Here is a 7,197-nt window from a genome sequence, read left to right as displayed (position 1 = left end):
AGTACCTTCATCATCATCAACCACCACTAACAGTGACTAGCAGAGCTGCACACAAGCACGTCTTTCAGTGGATAAAGGCAGCACACATTAGCCAGCCTCCCATAAGGCCCAGGGTTCATCACTATGGGAGAAGCAGGAGCTCGTCTCTCTCTATCTTTTCCTCTATGTGTGTGTGTGTGTGTGTGCGTGTGTGTGAGTGAGTGTGTGTGTGTGTGTGTGTGTACAACAGAGATCAGCCCGAGGCGGCTCGGAGGTGTCCCGCCAGCTGCCTCTGTCCCATCCAGACAGCCAACAGCTTCCAATCACATGTCAGCAATATGGGAAACAGAGCTTCTGTCCAGTGGGCCGCTGACATGTGTTAGCCTATGGCATGTGAATGCATAATGTAGCAGTCACCTCCTGGTGGCAGACTTTAAACTCAAAAGATTGTATTCTCTGTCCAGCTCAGACAATTTGATTTTCTTAATTTTTCACACATTTTCTTGTTGTTTTTGTTCCTTCTCTGTCTTTGTCCTCGCTAGTTATCTTCAGCGTAATAATCGTGATTATATGAGCAATGATAGCTGCGCCCGTGTGACTTGCTGATTAGTTTGTGTGTCTGTGGGTGCGGGAGAAGCTGTGTATACACATATATTCCTCTCCCCAGAAATCTACGGATGAGCAGCTCCCACATAAGCTCCTGATCACTTCTGTAAATGCTTCCTGTCACCTTCAGTGGTGTAATGATCATGAAAATTGTGACCTTGATCTATGGAAAGCCATAATGTGACTGAATGGCCTCCTCCCACATACTTTCTCACCGGCTCTGAGCTCAGAGGTACGCTAAAGGACGGCTCTGAGGAAGATTGTTTAGCGGTAATAAAAAGCCAGTAGTTTGGCTTGTAATGGTTCGGGCATTCCTCCTCTTCACAGCCATTTGGCTAAATCTTCAGTGATGGAGGCCTGTGTGAATTTAGATGAGAATCTGGGAGATGTTGACGCTTGTCCTCAGGCACCGAAGAGATTTTATTGTCTGCTGGTCCAACATGATCAAGCACATAACTGTGTTTAGGGGACAAAAGAGTGCAGCAATGATGTTGTGTCCTGTAGTTATCATTTAGGGGTCTGATTTTAAAATCTTTTTGTAATGTAATCATGCACAAAATGTTGTTGGCTGCTGTTGTCTTTTGGCTTATTATTATTGTTTACTTGTAGACTGAAAGATGAGAGCTGCAATCTGTGACTATGACTATAAAAACATTTCTAAAATGTATTTTCTGTGGTTTAAATAAAGTAGGAGTTTACATGAATTTTAATGGGTGACAGTCGGATGTGTTAGGCACGAGGACAACTTTTCCTGCATTTGTTTTTCATTATTGTTTTGCTCCAAGTGAAGACAGAAAAAGAAAAAAAAAACCTCTGGCATGATGCTGCTTGAATTCTCATTTAGTCTGGAAAATCTGGTTTGCGCAACATTGTTTATGATCACACCCTTGCCAGCTTTTCATATTTAAACGAGCAAAGGTTTAATTACCAAATGATGACAGTGTCATATGGTGCCATGATGGCACAGGGTGTCTAATGAATGCAGAGGAGCCAGGGATGCGTATGCGACACTGAGTGACAGTGGGATGCACAGATCAAAACAGGAAAAAAAGAAGGGGGAGAGACAGTAAAACATCTGTAATTTGCAATTCACTAATGTTCAATGGTTGCTCATGGATTAAGAATTTTAAACTATTGTCTGCCAGATGGAAGAGAAGAGGGAGGGAGGGATAGAGGAGGAGGGTGCTTCTAAGCAGCATATTTACATCTGTATATCAACCCTAGATTTAGTAATCAGACAGAGGAAAAACCAACTGCCTCCAAAAACACTCTCGGGGCATCACATCTATTACCTATTTTCCAGCAGCGTAAACATTAGAGAATGATTCTACCATTTTTTCAGAGGTGTATTTAAATTTGCCAGGACAGCTTGCAGACTGTGGGGAGTTTTGTGCACAACTTGCTCTATCTATCTCGATATAATCACGAGACAGTTTGGAGTGCTGGACTCGGGTCTGCTCACACATCAGAGTTAATTTCACCGGGATGTTGATGTGCTCTGAAATATTGCACTGAAGTAATATCAGTTAGTGGGCCGCCAAAAGATGTACATGCTTAACCAGGCATGAAACCTTGCTGAATTACATCGTATTTATACTTATCTCAGATCAACGCTTTTGTCATTAAAATTTGGTCTGGTTGCCCGTGTGGTTTATGGATCTGTTTAATGATGCACTGTGTAATAGTGTTACAATGTATAGCCGCATGATGTACTGGCACATTTCACTCAGAGGCTTCAATAAATAACCACAGCAACCTTCAAGTTTCATCTCGCTTCAGAGGCTTCCTCTTTTTCCACAATCCTCGTTGTTGCTGTGGAGTCTGTTTACATCACTGTGCTCTTAAACGTCATGTGGGGTATAGAGGAAGTACTCAGATTCTTTACTTAAAGTTATCAATTTTGCAAGTTAAGGCCATTATATTTAATTCATTACAGAAAATTGGTTAAAATGCAGTCAATTATACCAGATCTCTGCACTCATGCAGAATTATTCCATACTTTTATGTATACATTACTGTGCAAAAGTCTTGAATCACCCTGCATTTCTTTATATTTTCCTTCCAAGCAACCTGACTCTTTTTCAACTTTTTAAAGTGGTTTTGAGCAGTAGTTCTCAAGGCTTTCTGAAGGTCTTTCAAAGTTTTTTTTGGGTACTGTCTGCTTTTCCACCAATCTTGAGTCTAGTTCTTACAAAAGAAAAAATGGTAAAATTTTTTTAAGGCCTGTCAGTAAACACATTCATTTGTCTTGCCAAAGATAACACGCAATTCTACAGGATCTCAGAGAACTGGTCTTTCAGCTGATCCATCGGCTGTTCCCTGAAGCCTCCTCAGAAATTGTCTCAGTGGAAGGATAGATGTTAGGAAGCCATTCTTAAGGAGGGAGAGAAAACAAGCTGAGGGATGTCATATTACACAAGAAGTAGATAACGAATCAGTGACAACAGATCTAATGGAGTGATTAATCCGAGCTAGAAGTTTTTGGTTCAAATCCATGTCAATATACATGGAAGAGATACAACAGTGATCCATCTGTAAAACATGGTGGAGGCATTGTCATGGTTTGGGGCTGCATTTCAGCCAGTGGTGCTGGTGGTCTTGTCAAAATTGATAGGATATTGTCAGATTTGGATCCACCATGTAATAAAAGCACATGACTGACAAGGGCTTAGTTTTTCAGCACGACAGTGATCCCAAATACACTGCCAATGCAGGAAAAGCATACACAATGGAAAACTATCAGTTATGGATTGGCCTCCTCAAAGACTGGCTGAAGGATCACCTTGACAGAGAATTGACAAAGAGAAGGCAGGCTGTACTGAAGAATAAAGGTGGTCGGAACAAATATTGATTTTCAAACTTGTTAGAATTGTACAAACTCCTGATGTACTATATTTCCTTTTTTTCTTTGCAGATTTTTGAATTAAAATCACACCATACATTTATGTTCCTGATTCCTGGCAAAATATTAAAAAATGAGGAGTGACTCAAAACTCGTGTACAGTGCTGTATTTTAAAATTGTTGAAACATGTGAACATTTACATTATGTTGCTGGTTTGAAAGTGCAAAACTTTATATGCAAGCTTTGCAACCCACTTATGTGTTTTGTACATTTATTAAAGTAAAAAGCAGATTACTTACATATTAAATGTAGAGGTTAATAGTAAAAATGACACAATACAATAGAATACCTCAAAATGAAACCTATGAACAGTGCTTAATCAACTTTCTGCCACTGTACTTCACAGTACTGCTGATCCAGATGGAGATTTCCAAACCATGCAGAATGGATGCCTTTTAAGTCCAATATAGTTTGCGATTGATTTCAAATCATTTCCAAATCTCTTGTGATCAATCAGCCTGCTTTTTAATCCCTCACTGTATTATATTTGATTTGACAGAGTTCAGAGTGATGAATTACAATACTCATGCAAGCGTCAGTAGTCTGCCAATTGATTTTTATGCCATATGGAAATTAATGGAAACCAATCGCTGCCTTCAGCAATGGGTCCCAGTATAGAGCCAGGCTCTTCAAAGTGGCCATAATCACGGCCTGTATATAAAAGGAGGCTGTAGTCTCTAATCTGATCAGTCACAAATATGCAGCCTTTCTTATGGAAAACGACCTGGTTCCTAATTTGACCAAATTTGAACAATTTCCTAATTAACTTGCTTGTTTTAAGCCTTTAGGAAAGATTGGTCTTGATTGGTTGATTTTTTTTTTTTTTGCATTCAGTGACTGCTAGTGTTTGCAGTGACCAACTAATTGCCCTGAGGCTCAGGATGCAACTCCAGCAATTTCTAAGAAACCACTTTCAATCACAAGACAATTGCTCATGTTGCCTAACGGGAACCAACCTGTTCCCAAACAGTAACCATTCCATCTTGATGCATCAAAGCCACTCTGAAGATAGCAACTGGCTACAAGTGGTCACAAACCTGGCTTCTGTCGTGGAAGGAACAAATTCAATGGATCTAGACTGCAAGGTCATTGTACTCGTGTGACTGCAGCAATAAGTAGCTAGTTTTAGGTGATTAGCTTGATAACCTTCTCAAATATGGTCATGTCCAATTTCAAAGGACCAAGTTGGTACCTAACTTTTCCGACAAACCAGTGTGTGACATCACGGTGGCTACTTTATGCACAGTCTGTGTTCTCAACATTAGTCTGAGTGGTCACAACATGGCTAACATGATAGAAAAACAGAAAAAAACCAGCTATACTAAATTAGCAAGTGTTTCAAATAAAAAATGGCTTTAATCAAGCTGACTCCTTGTTTTCAGTGCATGCTGAATGTACACTGATGCAGACACATGTTGTAGCAGTTGTTGCCAGCGATATATCCTGGCCCTCTGACTGTACAGGTCTCCCATGGCTCTCTCCCCAGGACTGTGAAAACATCTGTCACAGCGCCTGCCATTTTCCTCTGTGGTCAGAGCGTCAGGTGAAGGTGCTGCCTGCTAGCCTCATGACATGGTACACATGGGTACCTCCAACAACAGTGCTCATTAACAGGCAAATGGAGCAGGAGCCCCAGCAAATTGAGCAGCGTTTCGCCAGGATTGGCCCTGCCAGATTGTTCGGATAGCCAAAGTGACATCACCAAGTGCCAGCCCCGTTTGCCCCCACCCCCTCCAAAAAAATTAACATCCCTAATCATCTGCCAGGCTAAACATTATTCTTCATGATTCAGATCAGCCATGCTTGCCCTCCACTCACAGAGTATCTCTCCTCTCTCTGGGCCAAAAGCAGCCAGCCTTGGACTGATTGCTCAGCCTTTTGTGCCCTTCGTTTGTGAGAATGGCAAATCGATTCAAAAATCATCACCCATGAGCAGCTCTCATGCAGAGCTGGGAGTGTGTCACAGATATGAAATGGAAATAAGGAAAACAGAAAGTTGGGCCCTTGGTTTTGAAATGGGTGTCACTGAGAAATAAGCTCGCAAATAAGGTATATTGCTTAGAAATTAGACGATTCCACAGTGTTAAAGAGGTAATCAGTGATGCAACCAAAGTTTCTGCAAACTTCAGCAAAAAAAAAAAACCAACTGTTAAAATATTTGCCATTACCATTAAAATGATTAAACAGAGTCTTAATGGATGAATTACTTAATATAAAAACATGTGTTTACGCTTTCTGATGTTATTAAAGGTTAGGATCAGGTCAGTTATGTTGAAATAATAATTTTAATTCAATTATGATGTTGGTTTGAACTTAAATGTCTGGCACTTTCCAAATTTTGAATTTGTAAATCCATTGTTTAATCATTTTCAAGTAAAATTTGTGTGATATCAATATACTGGAGATGTTTTAGAGCCCCTTGTGTTATCGCCGTATGTTTCGACTGTATAAGTAAAGCTCCCAATCACAATAAGAAGACTAAACAGTCTTTTGTGAGGACTGACATGTCCACCTACTTCAACTCCTAACCAGAGTTAATGCCTAAAAACTGAACAACAGAAAGAAAGATAATCACGAACAGAGGGGAAGCTTGGCATATTTAATTAATTACCCCACATTAGAACGTTTGTTTACAGAAATGAAGTGCTACAAGAGGTCTGATGCTAATTAATTCTAAGTGTACTTCCCCCCTCACTCAACATAATGTGTTGATGACTGCTACTGAGGTACTTTCATGGCAGGTAAACCTATGTCTCATTGCATTTCCATCAATGGCTCTGAGGTGTGTATGGAACAAAAGCTTGCCACAAAGATTAGGGAGAGTGTTAACATGATTGCTGATTAATAAAGCCAATTAGAATTCACAGCAAGGCAACAAGAGAGCGGATCAGCACGATCACAATGAAGAGAATGAAGACTGTCTCAGTCGTGTGTAAACCAGTGTGGCAGTAGCAGTTATCACATTTCAGCTTTGAAAGCAGACAAACTTAAGACGTCTTAACTGCTTTGCTATTCTCTGACCTCCAGCTATATTTATAGTTTTTGCACAGCAGGGAAAAGTAGTAAAAAAAAAGTGCTTATCCATCTGTCCTGTTGACTTTTTTTGCTGCCACTTCATCAGTGTGTCTGGGAGTAAGGCTCAGGGCTGCACACACAGTATAACCAGAGTCTCAGGAGGCCCCTCTCTGGACAATGATGTATTTAAGCCCCTACAGAGGTCAGATGGACTCTGTCCAGAACATCACCTGCAATCAATAGTGTTGGTAAACCAGGCACAACTGAGCAGACATGGAGGGTCCTCTTCTAAACACACTGTGAGGAAACCGCATGGGCCATTGAACTGCTAAAACTGGGAGAAGAATGGCTTGACGCGCTGCTACTTAAGCTCAGGCGACTGAGGGAGTATTTATTTATGTTTGGACCCACTACTTACACTTTTGTAACACCTCCCTAAAGGTGGGCTCCTGGAGTTTTACTTATCCCAGTAAAAGAAAAACAGACAGTCCTTTTGTCCTTTCTACTCAGTTACTCTCAGAGTTGTTATTATAGGCAGGTGCCCCAATGTAAATACAAATGAAAAAGGTAGGACTGTTTTAAAGCCAAAGACTTAACAATTATCTGTAAAAATCTGACTTCTCTGCATGCAGCTTTGAATCTTAAAGACATAATTATTAAATAAAAAAGTCTTTGCAAAATAAAGAAGAAGAAG

The sequence above is a fragment of the Pelmatolapia mariae genome, linkage group LG8 (assembly GCF_036321145.2).
Source record: "Pelmatolapia mariae isolate MD_Pm_ZW linkage group LG8, Pm_UMD_F_2, whole genome shotgun sequence".
Lineage (NCBI taxonomy): Eukaryota > Metazoa > Chordata > Actinopteri > Cichliformes > Cichlidae > Pelmatolapia > Pelmatolapia mariae.
Note: the sequence above shows the minus strand (reverse complement) of the source record.